This window comes from Globicephala melas, chromosome 6, assembly GCF_963455315.2.
Source record: "Globicephala melas chromosome 6, mGloMel1.2, whole genome shotgun sequence".
NCBI lineage: Eukaryota > Metazoa > Chordata > Mammalia > Artiodactyla > Delphinidae > Globicephala > Globicephala melas.
In genome coordinates, this window is record NC_083319.1 from 55,611,177 (window position 1) to 55,628,984 (window position 17,808).

Below are 17,808 nucleotides of genomic sequence, written 5' to 3' on the forward strand. Positions count from 1 at the left end.
TGAAGATGAATAATCAACCTTTGGCCTACCTTTGCCTACCCCCTTCACCTTTTACCACTTTAGGTATGAGAATCGCTTGCTTGTATGTGCACATATCTTTTAGTGTGTAACATATCTGCAAAGCAGATGTGTCCAACATTTGCCTTAACAAGTATTTACCTGTACAGGAAAGCTACAGTACTTGCTGACTAGTTAAGCATATAATGCTTGTTTTGGCTCTGAGTGTCCTGTGTTTGGAGTTATTTAGCATGTTTTAGGGACCTGTTAAGGAATAGTTTGTTTCATTTACTGGTTTTTCCTAGTGATTTGAGACAGGTGTCTCAGGTATAGGATGGGAACATGATCTTTTCTCTACTTCACCTGGTTATTGCTGAAAGGTGAGATACTTTTGAGGCAGAATAGGGAAGGACATTGGCTTTGGGGTCAGATCTGGGTTTGAATTCTGGTGTTCCTGCCACTTAATAGTGGTATTATTTAAAATCTCTTTGAGTCTCACTTTCTTATAAGATTGTTGTGAGGATTGAATAAGATTATGCATGCAAAGTAGTACATTGCTTGGCTACTGTGAAAGTCATGGCTGGGCAGGCAAAGGATATTCAGAGAAGGGCACAATGACTGCATAAGGTGATCTGCCAGTGACCAGTGTTTCTTCCTCTTTAGTATAAGGAGAAAAAGGACTTTTATGTCTTGAAGTGGTTAAGGGGTCTTAGAGCGTTTTTATGGAAAGGTTTGACCCTTATCATCTCTCCGCACCCCCCTCCCCCCCACATTTGTGCCGCCCCTACCAACTGTTGTGCTGCCCTCTTGTGGTTAACCATGCTAATAAGAACTTTCTTTTGCTCCTCTCCCATTATTTTTTATTCTTCTCTTTTTTAGGCCCCTTCCCTTTGCTCCCAGTTTCCCAAACTATGTGCTGAGGTGGCCTAGAGTGCCATTGAACCCAAGCATGAACTGATAGTTTGAGGTAGTTCACAGTTTCAACATTAGATTGACACATTCCTTTCTACAATGTCATGTTTTTGCAAAGCTGTATTTTTAGAGGTTGCTCTGATAAAAAGCAACTACTGTATGAAACAGCATACTACAGTGTCATGTTGTCCAATTTGATTCCAGGTTTGAGAGTTTGTACAGTGTCCAACAAGCACTAAGTTATAAGGACATTAACACTTAAGGGGTTTGAACCCACCTACTTAAGTATTTCTTTTGGCCTAAGGGTGCTATGAAAAAATTACTAAGACTAAGAATTTCCTAAATGGAGAAAGTTTGGGAACCTTTGCCTTAGGTTTTGGTTGGCTTTTCTGATAAATTTTTTTAAATGGGAAAACTGCATTTTTTAATGTTGGTCACTAATTGATTCCCCTCCCCACCAAAATTATTCATACAATTATTGATACAGCTGGTTATCAATTTATTGATAAAGCCAGTACTAGCTGATCATAGCTTAGTATATTTACTCTCCTATTTAATATCTTTATAGCTTCTGTCTAGCTCTTTCGTTTTAGGCTAATCCTATTGATTGTCATTCTAGTTACTTTCTGGTTTTTCCAGTACTGTTTTTCTACTAGTATTTTTGACCATCTCCTTAAACATAACATACCTTAAATGAAAATCATCTTTTTATACCCCTTTGTAATTTCCTTCTCTCCTAGCCATATAGGCTTTAAATTAGATGTCATCTTTAAACTACCTCTTTCATTTACCTCATATATTAATCCATTCAACATGTCCTATTCATATTTATTTTGTCATTCATATTTCTGCTTCCCCCACTTTTACCACCTGAATCCCGGGACTCTTATCCTCAGCCTAGAATATTGAAAGTCATATCAACCTCTTAGAATCCAGAGTAGTAAGAAATCAGGTTGAAAATGTGGATTGGAATTAGATTATGGATGGTTTTAAGTGCTAGGATGAGAAGAATGTATCAGCACTTTGCTTCATAGGTAATAGACAAGCTTTAAAAGTTTCAGATTGAGAAGGAACTTGCTTAAAAAAGTATTTTAAGAAAATCACAGTGGCACCAGCACTGGGTAGAGTATGAGTTGGAAAGAGAAGTGATAAAGCTAGGAAAATAATCTGGGCCTGAGGTAATGAGGATTTGGCTTTAGTGAAAATAAGACTGGAGAGATGTCACACAAGGCTTAATTCTGGACTGAATCAGAAAGGAGGATGTAGTGCGGGGAGGGAGAGGAGTAATCAAAAATGACTGAAGTTTTGATCCTCAGTGACAGAGGAAATCAAAGAGTGTTGAAACTCTTAAGATATCTGAGAACATGTGCATTAGGAAACCCAGAGAGGTTTAAAAATGTGGCCAAAGTTACTCACCTAATTGGTGACAAAAAGAGAACTAGGGTTTTATTAATGACAGTACTGACAGAAATAGGTATGAGGTATTAGTAGCTGGTTGACGGGATACGGACAACTGGGCTTATATTTTGGATATGTTGAGTTTGAGGTGACAGTGGGGTAAGTAAGTGAAAATAGATAGCCAGACAGTGGGACAATATGACTAGAACGTAATAGAGAAATTTAAGGCTGGAATTGTGCTTAGAGAGAAGAGCAGTGCATCTGAGATTGAGCCTTGGGAACTGCACATAATTAGAGAATGGGTGAAAGAAGAGGAATTGGCAAAGGCGACAAAGATGGAGCAGTCAGTGTGTGAAGCAGGTGGGTGGGTAGGTTAAGAAGGTGGGATTGATTAACAAGTTTACCATTGTTGATCACTGCCAAGAAGTGAGAAGAATCAGAATTTTAAAAGGTCTTGGGACGTCTCTGGTGGCGCAGTGGTTAAGAATCCGCCTGCCAATGTAGGTGACACGGGTTCGAGCCCTGGTCCGGGAAGATCCCATGTGCCACAGAGCAACTAAGCCCGTGCGCTACAACTACTGAGCATGTATCTAGAACCCTCGAGCCACAACTACTGAGCCCACGTGCCACAACTACTGAAGACCATGCGCCTAGAGCCCGTGCTCTGTAACAAGAGAAGCCACCACAGTGAGAAGCCTGCACACCACAACGAAGAGTAGCCCCCTTTCGCCACAACTAGAAAAAGCCTGTGCACAGCAACGAACACCCAATGCAGCCAAAAATAAATAATTAATTTTTAAAAAAAGAAAGAAAAAGTTCTTAAAAATGTGTACTGCTGTCTTTCCTAATATAAAACCTAGAAAAGCAGAAGAAAGAAGAAAATTGCTTATGGTTTCCCCATGCAGAAATAACCATTGCAAATATTTTGTTCTCTCTAGTATAACAAAAAACCATTGAATTTGACTTTTGGTTGATCAGTGGAGACTTCTATTCAAAACTCTCCATCCCTGGGACTAATGATGAGAATTTTAGACACAATAAAGACTAGGAGGTATTTTTTGACAGAATGTTTGTCATTCATCTGTGTCCTCTCATATCACACTACACAGGGACCCATATTCCTTATGGGCATTAGCCCTGCATTTATATTATTTGAATGAGTAGACATTCAGTGGTTAGCATTAGACATTCATTGGTCTGTCAGTTTAGACAACTAACCTCTAGGTGCAATTGTACTGGTAAGATCTGAATAAAATGATAAGGTATTAATTGCTAAAAGGAAAGAGAAATTCTTGGTTGATAACTTATAAAACTGAAGGTAGTATAATTAAGAGTATTCAGATTAGGAAAGGGCAAAGGAAGTGTTATCTGTTTTTGAAGCCTGTACAGTATAGCTATTCTAAAGGTGAATGAGGTAGAGATAGTCCATGGGCTATTTATTTTGCTTGAATGAGTATTTTGATCTTCACAAGGACACTCTTCTGCCTTTTTTGGTATCAGTCCTTGGGAATAGGGCATTCATTATTGCTTACTAGGTTATTTTAATAAATTCTGATTATGAAATATGCCAGTAGGTAATATTTTTATAATATAAAAGGTAGTGTGATGTGAGGAAGTACACTGTTTTGGAAGTCAGGGGATCAAGGACTGACTGCTGTCAATATGGTGTGTGATTTTGAGCAAGTCACATAATCAGTGAGTCTTGTTTTTTCCTCATTTGCAAAATGAAGGAGTGGACTAAATTTTTTAAAAAACTGTGTACTTTAAAAAGGTGAAATCACATGGTAAAGTGTGTATAAAGTTTAAGAAGTAAATGGTTTAAATGTTTATAACAAAAAACAGCAGCCCCTTGCCTCTGCCCCCCTCCCCGCATCTCTGATTCTTGTTCTCCAGGAAACCACTTTCAAATCTTAAAACAGTGTCTTCTGGTACTTAGCTCCATATGTGTAAATAACACAATCCACCATCAATAGGCCCCTTTCCTCCAATTCTGTATCTGTACCTGTACTCTGCCCTTCCCTCCTTTACAATGTATGTACTATTCAGTGTCCCATGTAAGACTTCTTCATCTATTTGGGTAGAGGAAACCATCCCCTTTTGCCTTCAAGGACTTTAGCACTGTATTTCTCTCTCCTTTTCTTACATTCTCAATTTTTCCCTCTACTGGATCATTTCCATTAGTATGTATTTTAGTTGCTATTACTTTGTGACAAAACCACCCCACAACTTAGTGATGAAAAATAACTACTTTATTAGACTCATATTACGAGTCAGTATTTCAGATAGAGCACACCAGAGATGACTTGTTTCCACTCTACAGTGTCTAGGACCTCAGTTGGGAAGAGTTGCTGGCTGGGGGTAATTTGGAGGTAGAGGGCTAGAATCATCTGGAGGTGTCTTCACTCACATGACTGGTAATTGACACTGGCTGCTGACTCAGATCTCAGCTGGGGCTCTTAACTGGAACATGTACATGTGGCTTGGGCTTCCTTAAAATATCGGGGCCTCAGGGTAGTTGGCTTTCTTACCTGGTGAGTCAGGGTTTAAAAGTGAGTATTTCAGTGAACATGGCGAAGTGGGGGTGGGGAATAGACTGCTTCTTGTGTTACCCAACCAGGTTCCTTTGCCTGATGTGCAGGAAGCCACATGCTGAGATGCTGAGGTTTGCAGCAGAGAAAATGTTTACTTATGGGGCAGCCAAGTGAGGAGACTGGAGAACAAATCTCAAATCTGCCTTCCCGAAAGTGAAGCGCTTGGGATATTTATGGAATAAAGGAGAATGGTGGTCTGAGGCATGGGGAAAGGTGATTGGAAGCAGGAAAAAAGTGCAGTAATTGAAGTTCTGCACAGGCACAACTGAGCTACAGGCTTCTACATGGGGTGCATGTTCAGAAAATGGTGGCATTAGTATGATCTGAGGGTGGAGCTTTGGGTCTTCTGACATGAAAAGGTGATCCAATGGACAATCAGGCAGTCCCAGTTGAATGGGTGGTGGTCTCAGCTGGGTTGAGCTGGTCAAGAACTAGCTCCTGAAAAACAACTTAGGCAAGCATTATTATAGTGACTTGTAGTCTAAGGTGTTATTTATGAGAAAGCTATTGGGAGTTTAGATATATTGCTTGGCTAATGACTGTTAGCTATATGGATTTTAAAATCAACTAAAGGCAGGCGATTAAAAGCAAGTGAGTCAGGTTAGGTTTGGTGGACCTAATCAGGTTAGCCCTCGGTATAAATTGGGGAGTGGCAAGGTCACATTGTGGAAGAAAACATGGGATAGGAGATTTTGTTATGGCTATCTCTGGACAATATTATTGCCATAATTGCCATTTTGCCACACTTCACATCCCTCCTATGTCCAAAATACACTAACCCCTTCCTCAGAGACCTCTAATTCACATCCCATAATGACATCGCTCAAAATCCAGTATCTCATCATTGAAATCAGGTCCAGGTGAAGATGAGTTTCCTTGGGTATGGTTTCTTGAGAATGATTCCTCTATAACTGATGACCTGTGAAAAGACAAGTAATATGCCCCCACATAATTAAACTACAAGATTGGAAAGGCGTGCATTAACTGCATTAGACATTCCTGTTCAAAAAAGAGGGAAAAAAGGAGTCACATGGCATTCTATAGCAACTCCAAAACCTGGCTATGTGCATGATGGCAGTTCCTTGATTAGAGTTCAGTCCTGTTCCCTGGAAGTTGTTCTTAGTGGGCCGTGGCATCTTCTTTTGGTCTTTGGCTTCACCTTCTGAATCATTTTTTTTTTTCCCCAGAAGAACTGACCTTGTTTGCCACTGAGTAAGTTTCTGAGCTTGCTTCCTGCCTGTAGTAGTTTGGGGTCCAAATGCCTCCTTTTATTTTATGTTTTTACTGTCCCTTTCATTCTAAGCTAATGTAACTCCAGTAAAAACTTTGTGGACTTCCTGTGTGTCAGTTCATAGTCTACTCCATCAGACAAAAGTCATACCCACAAATCTGTTTTGAGAGGAACTTTTTGCTACCTTAGGCTTCTGTGAAGCTGCTGTAGAACAATATCCTTAAGATCCTAAGGTAATCTCTTGTTTGAAAGGATCTGTGAGGTACTGATTCAGATCTTCCTGAGGTCTGAACAGTGGTCCCACTCTAGATTTGGTTTTTGCCTTGAGGCCCTTTCTTTAAGAACATTTTGCTGGCTGAAAAGACTGTTTTTAGCCCTTTACATTTCATTGAAATTCCACTCAGAAAGCGAATAGCTCATTTTTTATTTCCTCTTGCTGCTCTTTCACTTATAAAGGCAGATAGAAGAAGCTAGCTGTTCCTTCAACATTCTACCTAGAATCTTCTTAATTTATTAAGTATATGTTTTATTTTCCATGTTACCATAGGTGATAGTTTTGCTAAACTTTACTATATAACAAGGATCTCCTTTTATTTAGCTTTCAATAGTATTTTCCTCTTTTTCCTTTAAGCCCTCACTGACAGCCTCCTTGAGGCCAGTTAAGTTTCCATTAAATCTCTTCAAGGCCCTTTAAATTTGTGAACACAAACTCCAGATGGGTCCCTATCTGTTCCTGGCCTTACTAGAACCGTTCCCTTACCCAGTAGGTCTTTTTTTTTTTTTTTTTGATGTATGTGGGCCTCTCACTGTTGTGGCCTCTCCCGTTGCGGAACATAGGCTCCGGACGCGCAGGCTCAGCGGCCATGGCTCACGGGCTCAGCCACTCCGCGGCATGTGGGATCTTCCCAGAGCGGGGCACGAACCCGTGTCCGCTGCATCGGCAGGCAGACTCTCAACCACTGCGCCACCAGGGAAGCCCCCCCAGTAGTTCTTAATCAGAATTACCTAGAGGTCTTGTTTACACACAGATTGCTGGGCCCTGTGCCCAGAGTTTCTGATTCAGTAGGTCTGTAGTGGGACCTGAGCATTTGCATTTCTGATAGGTTCCCAAGTGATGCTGATGATGTTGGTTTGGGTACCAAACTGTGAGAGTTACTGATTTAAACCAGGATTTGGCAGTATTTCTCTTAAAGAACAGAGAGTAAATATTTTGGGCTTTTCAGGCAAGATTGTCTCTGATGCAACTACTCAACTCTACCATTGTGGTGCAAAAGCAGCCATAAATGAAGAGACATGTAAAGCTTTATATACAAAACAGGCAGTTTTGTAAAGCTTTCTTTACAAAAACAGGTAACTGTCTGAATTTGACCTGTGAGCTGTAGTTTGCCAATTCCTAATTTATACCATTACTTCACTCCATATTGTCTTCAAGCTACTGCCCCATTTCTACTGCCTTTTGGAGCAAAGCTCTTTGGAAAAGTTGTCTCTATTTGTCTCTTCTTTTTATTCTCTCTTAAAATGTTTATGTCCTGCTACCTGGCTCTTTGGTGGGACTAATGGCGGACTCTGGGAGGGCTCACGCCAAGGAGTACTTCCCAGAACTTCTGCTGCCAGTGTCCTTGACCTCACGGTGAGCCACAGCCACCTGCCACCTCTGCAGGAGACCCTCCAGCACTAGCAGGCTGCACCACAAGACTTGCAGGATCTTAGTTCCCCCACCAGGGATTGAACCTGCGCTCTCTGCAGTGGAAGTGCGGAATCTTTACTACTGGACTGCCAGATGAGGACACCATGTTAGTTAAACTGGCAAAGAAGGATTCAGTCCCAGACAGTTGACTCAGCAAGGTCACCCACCATCCTAGAAGTCTTGCTCCTGGTAGCTGCCAAGCCTACATCTGACTAAATTTAATTCATCTTCTAAAATCTTTTTTAGAAACTCTGAGCCCTGGTCTTGACTATGATGGACAAGTCTTCAAGGAGGATTCCAAACAGAACTAATATGGCACTCAATCTCAACTTAAATATAGAAATGAGCTGAAAAATGGTTCCAGTAAAAGGATTCTTCATGTTGAATAATCAAGCTATTATTATAGCATTATGACAAAGTGAAGACTCATCTTGGTCTAATATTTAACTGAAGGTAAAATCAGAATATTTATGATGACTGGAAATTTATTATAGCTAATTTTTTAAGTACTAGGTTCCCAGAGTTCCTTCAGTAATTTTTCTGGGATACCCTCATCCACCAGAGGGCAGACAGCAGAAGCAAGAAGAACTACAGTCCTGCAGCCTGTGGAACAAAAACCATATTCACAGAAAAATAGACAAGATGAAAAGGCAGAGGGCTATGTATCAGATGAAGGAACAAGATAAAACCCCAGAAAAACAACTTAATGAAGTAGAGATAGGCAACCTTCCAGAAAAAGAATTCAGAATAATGATAGTGAAGATGATCCAGGACCTTGGAAAAAGAATGGAGGCAAAGATTGAGAAGATGCAAAAAATGTTTAACAAAGACCTAGAAGAATTAAAGAGCAAACAATACAATAAATGAAATGAAAACTACACTAGAAGGAATCAATAGCAGAGTAACTGAGGCAGAAGAACGGATAAGTCACCTGGAAGACAGAATGGTGGAATTCACTGATGGGAGCAGAATAAAGAAACAAGAATGAAAAGAAATGAAGACAGCCTAAGAGACCTCTGGGACAACATTAAACAGCAACATTTGCATTATAGGGGTCCCAGAAGAAGAGAGAGAGAAAGGACCCGAGAAAATATTTGAAGAGATTATAGTGGAAAACTTCCCTAACATGGGAAAGGACATAGCCATCCATGTCCAGGAAGTGCAGAGAGTCCCATACAGGATAAACATAAGGAGGAACACGCTGAGACACATAGTAATCAAATTGGCAAAAATTAAAGACAAAAATTATTGAAAACAGCAAGGGAAAAACAACAAATAACATACAAGGGAACTCCCATAAGGTTAACAGCTGATTTCTCAGCAGAAACTCTAGAAGCCAGAAGGGACTGTCATGACATATTTAAAGTGATGAAAGGGAAGAACCTACAACCAAGATTACTCTACCTGGCAATGATCTCATTCAGATTCGATGGAGAAATCAAAAGCTTTACAGATAAGCAAAAGCTAAGAGAATTCACCACCATCAAACCAGCTCTACAGCAAATGCTAAAGGAACTTCTCTAAGTGGGAAACACAAGAGAAGAAAAGGACGTACAAAAACAAACTGAAAACAATTAAGAAAATGGTAATAGGAACATACATGTCGATAATTACCTTAAACGTGAATGGATTAAATGCTCCAGCCAAAAGACACAGGCTTGCTGAATGGATACAAAAACAAGACCCATATGTATGCTGTCTACAAGAGACCCACTTCAGACCTAGGGACACATACAGACTGAAAGTGAGGGGATGGAAGAATATATTCCATGCAAATGGAAATCAAAAGAAAGCTGGAGTAGCAATACTCATATCAGATAAAATAAACTTTAAAATAAAGAATGTTACAGGAGACAAGGAAGGACACTACATAATGATCAAGGGATCAGTCCAAGAAGAAGATATAACAATTATAAATATACATGCACCCAACATAGGAGCACCTCAGTACATAAGGCAACTGCTAACTGCTCTAAAAGAGGAAATCGATGTTTAACACAATAATAGTGGGGGACTTTAACACCTCACTTACACCAATGAACAGATCATTCAAACAGAAAATTAAGAAGGAAACAAGCTTTAAATGAAACAATAGACCAGATAGATTTAATTGATATTTATAGGACATTCCATTCCAAAACAGCAGATTACACTTTCTTCTCAAGTGCGCATGGAACATTCTCCAGGATAGATCACATCTTGGGTCACAAACCAAGCCTCAGTAAATTTAAGAAAACTGATACCATATCAAGCATCTTTTCTGACCACAACGCTATGAGATTAGAAATCAATTACATGGAAAAAAATGTAAAATACACAAACACATGGAGGCTAAAAGTACGTTACTAAATAACCAAGAGATCACTGAAGAACTCAAAGAGGAAATCAAAAAATACCTAGAGACAAATGACAATGAAACCACGATGATCCAAAACCTATGGGATGCAGCAAGAGCAGTTCTAAGAGGGAAGTTTATAGCTATACAAACCTACTTCAAGAAACAAGAAAAATCTCAAATAAACAATCTAACCTTACACCTAAAGGAACTAGAGAAAGAAGAACAAACAAAACCCAAAGTTAGCAGAAGGAAAGAAATCATAAAGATCAGAGCAGAAATAAATGAAATAGAAACAAAGAAAACAATAGCAAAGATCAATAACAATAAAAGCTGGTTCTTTGAGAAGATAAACAAAATTGATAAACTGTTAGCCAGACCCATCAAGAAAAAGAGGGAGAGGACTCAAATCAATAAAATTAGAAATGAAAAAGGAGAAGTTACAACAGACACCGCAGAAATACAAAGCATCCTAAGAGACTACTACAAGCAACTCTGTGCCAACAAAATGGACAACCTGGAAGAAATGGACAAATTCTTGGAAAGGTATAACCTTCCAAGACTGAACCAGGAAGAAATAGAAAATATGAACAGACCAATCACAAGTAATGAAATTGAAACTGTGATTAAAAATCTTCCAACAAACAAAAGTCCAGGACCAGATGGCTTCACAGGTGAATTCTATCAAACATGTAGAGAAGAGCTAACACCCATTCTTCTTGAGCTCTTCCAGAAAATTACAGAGGAAGGAACACTCCCAAACTCATTCTATGAGGCCACCATCACCCTGATGCCAAAACCAAACAAAGATACTACAACAAAAGAAAATTACAGACCAATATCACTGATGAATATAGATGCAGAAATCCTCAACAAAATACTAGCAAACAGAATCCAGCAACACATCAAAAGGATCATACACCATGAGCAAGTGGGATTTATCCCAGAGATGCAAGGATTCTTCAATATACGCAAATCAATCAATGTGATACACCATATTAACAAATTGAAGAATAAAGACCATATGATCATCTCAATAGATGCAGAAAAAGCTTTTGACAAAATTCAACACCCATTTATGATAAAAACTCTGCAGAAAGTGGGCATAGAGGGAATCGATGTCAACATAATAAAGGCCATATACCGCAAACCCACAGCAAACATCATTCTCAATGGTGAAAAACTGAAAGCATTTCCTCTTAAGATCAGGAACAAGACAAGGATGTCCACTCTCATCGCTGTTATTCCACATAGTTTTGGAAGTCCTAGCCACGGCAATCATAGAAGAAAAAGAAATAAAAGAAATACAAATTGGAAAAGAAGAAGTAAAACTGTTTGCAGATAACATGATAATATACTTAGAGAATCCTAAAGATGCCACCAGAAAACTATTAGAGCTAATCAATGAATTTGGTAATGTTGCAGGATTCAAAATTAATGCACATAAATCTCTTGCATTTCTATACACTAATGATGAAAAATGTGGAAGAGAAATTAAGGAAACTCTCCCATTTACCATTGCAACAAAAAGAATAAAATACCTAGGAATAAACCTACCTAGGGAGACAAAAGACCTGTATGCAGAAAACTATAAGCCACTGATGAAAGAAATTAAAGATGACATAAACAGATGGAGAGATACATCATTTTCTTGGATTGGAAGAATCAATATTGTGAAAATGACTATACTACCCGAAGCAATCTACAGATTCAATGCAATCCCTATCAAATTACCAGTGGCATTTTTTTACAGAACTAGAACAAAAAATCTTAAAATTTGTATGGAGACACAAAAGACCCCGAATAGCCAAAGCAGTCTTGAGGGAAAAAAACGGAGCTGGAGGAATCAGACTCCCTGACATCAGACTATACTACAAACCTACAGTAATCAAGACAATATGGTACTGGCACAAAAACAGAAATAAAGATCAATGGAACAGGACAGAAAGCCCAGAGATAAACCCACGCACCTATGGTCAACTAATCTATGACAAAGGAGACAAGGATATACAATGGAGAAAAGACAGTCTCTTCAGTAAGTGATGCTGGGAAAACTGGACAGCTACATGTAAAAGAATGAAATTAGAACACTCCCTAACACCATCCACAAAAATAAACTCAAAATGGATTAGAGACCTAAATGTAAGCCCGAGCAGTATAAAACTCTTAGAGGAAAACATAGTCAGAACATTCTTCGACATAAATCACAGCAAGATATTTTTTGATCCACCTCCTAGAGTAATGGAAAGAAAAAGAAAAAGAAACAGATGGGACCTAATGAAACTTAAAAGCTTTTGCACAGCAAAGGAAGCGATGAACAAGACGAAAAGACAACCCTCAGAATGGGAGAAAATATTTGCAAATGAGTCTTCAAAGGATTAATCTCCAAAATATATAAACAACTCATGCAGCTCAATATTAAAAAACCAACCCAATCCAAAAATGGGCAGAAGACCTAAATAGACATTTCTCCAAAGAAGACATGTAGATTGTCAAGAAGCACATGAAAAGCTGCTCAACATCACTAATTATTAGAGAAATGCAAATCAAAACTACAATGAGGTATCACCTCACACCAGTTAGAATGGGCATCATCAGAATATCTACAAACAACAAATGCTGGAGAGGGTATGGAGAAAAGGGAACCCTCTTGTACTGTTGGTGGGAATGTAAATTGATACAGCCACTATGGAGAACCATATGGAGGTTCCTTAAAGAACTAAAAATAGAATTACCATATTACCCAGCAATCCCACTACTGGGCATATACCCAGAGAAAACCACAATTCAAAAAGACACATGCACCCCAATGTTCATTGCATCACTATTTACAATAGCCATGTCATGGAAGTAACGTTAAATGCCCTTCAACAGACGAATGGATAAAGAAGTTGTGTTACATATATACAATGGAATATTACCCAGTCATAAAAAGGAACTAAATTGGGTCATTTGTAGAGACATGGGTGGATCTAGGGATTGTCATACAGAGTGAAGTAAGTCAGAAAGAGAAGAACAAATATCGCATATTAATGCATAGATGTGGAACCTAGAAAATCGTACAGATGAACCGGTTTGCTGAGCAGAAATTGAGACACAGAAGTAGAGAAAAAACGTATGGACAGCAAGGGGGGAAGTGGTGGGGGTTGGGGGTTGTGGTGTGATGAATTGGGAGATTGACATGTATTCACTGATGTGTATAAAATGGATGACTAATAAGAAAAAAATAATTTTTCTGATCTTAAAAAAAAAGTTATGTGCTTTTTGAACAGGTAGCACATTTAAATGTTTTAAAATTCAAAAAGTAGTATTTTTGTACATAAGTCAGTTTGTGTGTATGTGACCATAAATATAGGTTAAATAAATAGAAGAGGAATTGCTTATTTAAAAGTGGTATGTGTTATTAATTTCAATAAATATTGCCAAATTTATCTCCATAGAAATGCCAATTTATACTTTTCTACACTTTTCAGATGGTTTGATCTTTGCCAATTTGAGATTTGAAAAATGGAATCTCATTATAATTTTAACTTTAAATTTTCTTTTTCTGGGAGCTGTTTACTCTCATCCTGGCTCATTTTCTGTTGGGTTGTTGACCTTTTACTTTGATTTGTGAGAGTTTTTTTTATACTAGGGAAAAAGGCTCTGTGTTTGGGAAATGCATTGTAAATATTTTCTCCACGTTGTATTTTTATCTTTTTTGCCTCTCTTTATAGTGTGATTTCTTTTGCCATGCATATGTTTTTTTTCATTTTTTTCAGTCCTTTCTTTCAGTTATCAGTCTTTTATTTTGTTTTTAATCATACTTCATTAGGTTCCTCTCATCCCTGAAATCATGTTTTTGAAACTTTCCCATGTTTTCTTGATTCAGCTGGTATTTATATTGGTGAATGGTATAAGGTGGAATCCAACCTTTTCCTTCAGATCATTGTCTGATTGTTCCAACACTATCTGTTGAATAATCCATCTTTTCTCTGCTGTTGTGAAATGGTAGTGTTTTAAACTGTGTATATAGTTGGGTCTATTTCCTGACTTCGTTTGTTTCAACAAAGGCTTCTGTGAAACTGTACTGTGAGTTCTAGCTCAGGGAATATTTCTATTAGTTTCTTCATTTTCAGGTCCTATATAGTATTTGGCATGCAGGAGGTATTCAAATGTTTGAAAATAAAATGAAGAAGTCAACAATTTAGAGACATAAGCAGATCTTTGTGTCAATTATGCAATTTAATTATTCTATTTAATTTCCCTGTTTATTGTTTTTTTTTAAAAAATATTTATTTATTTATTTGGCTGAGCCACGTCTTAGTTGTGGCACACCAGGTGTTTGTTGTGGCATGTGGGGTCTTTAGTTGCAGCATGTGGGATCTAGTTCCCTGACCAGAGATCAAACCTGGGCCCCCTGCTTTGGGAGCGTGGAGTCTTAGCCACTGGGCCACCAGGGAAGTCCCGTTTTTCGTATTTTTAAACTTGGATCTGAGTTTGGTTTTTCCGTTTCTCTTTTACCTTTTTTTTTTGGATTTATTGTGAGGTCTTATTTTTTGTATTTGATGAATGGATTTTTGCTAACTTAAGATCTTTTCTTCTTTTCCTAATCTATTTTTGGCCTTTAATTATTAATAATTTAACAATGGTTAAATTGTGGTTTTATCTGTATCAAATTTGCATACCAAGAGAAGTTTGTCACTTCATAATGGCAGTCCATAGCCTAGGGTGAATCATTTGAGAACTGGAATACCCAAGGAAAAATTAATTTAAGGACTGATTATTACATCTGTGATAATTGACCAGAACAGAAAAGATAGAATTAAAGGTGAGTCTGGATTTTATAACTTAATATTTTAAAAAACTGAACTTAGAATAATGTTTTTTAAGCTTTTGTAACGGATGGATACTACTTTGTATATAAAATATATATAAACAAGAGAATCAGAGTAGTAGCCTGTCCTGTTAAAAAATATTATTCCTGCTTTTATCCCCAACTCTCCTTCCCACAGACTTTTTTAAGGCAAATATTCAGTGATAATTGGAATATATTTATTACCTGGAACATTTTAAATTATTAATAATAAAATAAGTATGCCTTTCATTGTAATAAGTTTCACAGTGCGGCTGATTATGGTGGTCAGTAAAAATACCATTGTATTAGGAATAGTCTTCATGGTAGGAGTTATTTCTCTCCTTTGATACTACTTTCCTTCCTCTACCTCTCACCCTTTGTTTATAGGCAACCATTAGATATATTGGTTTAACAAAGGTTTAACTTGGAAAGATTTGTTTGGAGAGGATTTCAGTACTTGGGGAATGACCAGAGAAGAAAATAGTAAATTATGGTACAAGTTCGTTTGATTTATGATGGTTAATGTGGAAGTGGAAATCCATCCAAAATAGAAAATACCTAAGTGTCTAGAAAATTAAATTTCATTTCCAGGTTTATGTATTCCTGATTCTTGTTTATGCATAAGTGGTTTATTTTTTATCTGACGCATTATAATCTTTACAGAATTATTTCATTAGAATGTCTAAAATAGTATTCTTCTAAAATGGTAGTATTTTAAAAATCAGTATGAACTTAAATTCATACTGATCTAAATAACTTTAGATTTTTTGAATGTCAATAGCAAAAAATAGTGTTAAGTACTTCAGTAGTAGAATTAGTTAAGTATCCTGTGCAATTTTATTTTCTATAGGCAAACTCATCGCTTGTTAATATAAAAAAATTTCTTGGTAGTATAAGCTTGGAGTATGATGGTTTTGAAATGAAATCTTAAGGGTCACTCCTCCCCTCCCCCACGATGCACAGCACTTTCAGAGATCTATTCAAAGACTTTCCCCCATCTTTATTTTCACCTTTTCCTATGTAGTCATCATGAAGCGTGATTCTGAGGAGTGGCTCAAAATGTGTTCCTAGGACGAAAAATAGGGGAAGGAGATAAATTTGCTGAAGAATTTACATTTTCTCTGCTTTCTGTTCGTATATAATCCATGGCATCAAGTTTCTTAGGAGATCTTTTAAATTATTGCTTGTCATGCATATATTTCTGTGACTGGCCCAGGGTAAAATGATGAAGTTTGACTTCATTGTCCTTTAAATGTGTACCTGTTCTCATCCTTTTCTTCTCTAAAACCTCAAAGTTGAGTAAGTATTCATCTCAAATCCCTTGCTTCTTATGTGAAAGAATCATGATGTTGTTTTAAAATACATACATTTGCATATGTTTTATGTACGGTTTTAAGAGTCAATATTAGAGTAATGTACATGTGTTGAACAATATCTCTTCAAACAGAAAAAGTCAGGGGCATAAACGTGGTCATCTAAAAATTACATTCGTCAATCAAAGGGGAAAAAAAGATTACAGGTCCTTTAGTGATTGGTTTAATAAATTGCTTAATTTTAGTATCTTTCTGGATGTTTAATTTAATTTAATTTTTTTGCACTTAATGGTTTTTAAAAAAAATTTTATTGGGGATATAGTTGATTTACAGTGTTGTGTTAGTTTCAGGTGTACAGCAAGTGAATCTGTTATACATATATCCACTCTTTTTTAGATACTTTTCCCATATAGGCCATTACAGAGTATTGAGTAGAGTTCCTGTTCTATACAGTCGGTCCTTACTAGTTATCTGTTTTATATATAGTAGTGTGTATGTGTCAATCCCAATCTTTCAGTTTATCCCTCCCCCCTGCCTTATCCCCTGGTAACCATAGGTTAATTTTCTACATCTGTAACTCTATTTCTGTTTTGTAGATAAGTTCATTTGTAGCCTTTTTTAGATTCCACATATAAGTACTATCATATGATATTTGTCTTTCTCTGACTTACTTCACTCAGTATGACAATCTCTAGGTCCATCCATGTTGCTGCAAATGGCATTATTTTGTTCTTTTTTATGGCTGAGTAATATTCCATTGTATATATGTACCACATCTTCTTTATCCATTCCTCTGTTGATGGACATTTAGGTTGCTTCCATGTCTTGGTGGCTATTGTAAATAGTGCTGCAATTAACATTGGAGTGTGTGTATCTTTTTGAATTATGGTTTTCTCTGGGTGTATGCCCAGGAGTGGGATTGCTGTATCATATGGTAGCTCTATTTTTAGTTTTTTAAGGAACCTCCATACTGTTCTTCATAGTGGCTGTACTAGTTTGCATTCCCATCAACAGTGCAAGAGGATTCCCTTTTCTCCACACCCGCTCCAGCATTTATTGTTTGTAGATATTTTGATCATGGCCATTTTGACTGGTGTGAAGTGATACCTCATTGTAGTTTTGATTTGCATTTCTCTAATAATTAGTGATGTTGAGCATCTTATCGTGTACTTTTTAACCACGCATATGTCTTCTTTGGAGAAACATCTATTTAGATCTTCTGCCCATTTTTTGATTGGGTTATTTGTTTTTTTGAGCTGCCTGAGCTGTTTGTATATTTTGGAGATTAATCCTTTGTCGGTTGTTTCATTTGCAAATATTTTCTCCCATTCTGAGGGTTGTCTTTTCACTTTGTTTATGGTTTCTTTTGCTTGCTGTGCAAAAGCTTTTAATTAGGTTCCATTTGTTTATTCTTGTTTTCATTTTCTTTACTCTAGGAGGTGGATTGAAAAAGACCTTGCTGCAGTTTATATCAGAGAGTATTCTACCTATGTTTTCCTCTAACAGT

At 37.4% G+C, this 17,808-nt stretch overlaps 1 protein-coding gene across 5 annotated transcripts in view; it reads left to right on the forward strand.

Moving 5' to 3' along the window:
- The window catches only part of LOC115863861 (tyrosine-protein kinase JAK2), a 377,772-nt gene that overhangs the window by 217,173 nt on the left and 142,791 nt on the right, over window positions 1-17,808 (forward strand). The window lies entirely within an intron of this gene.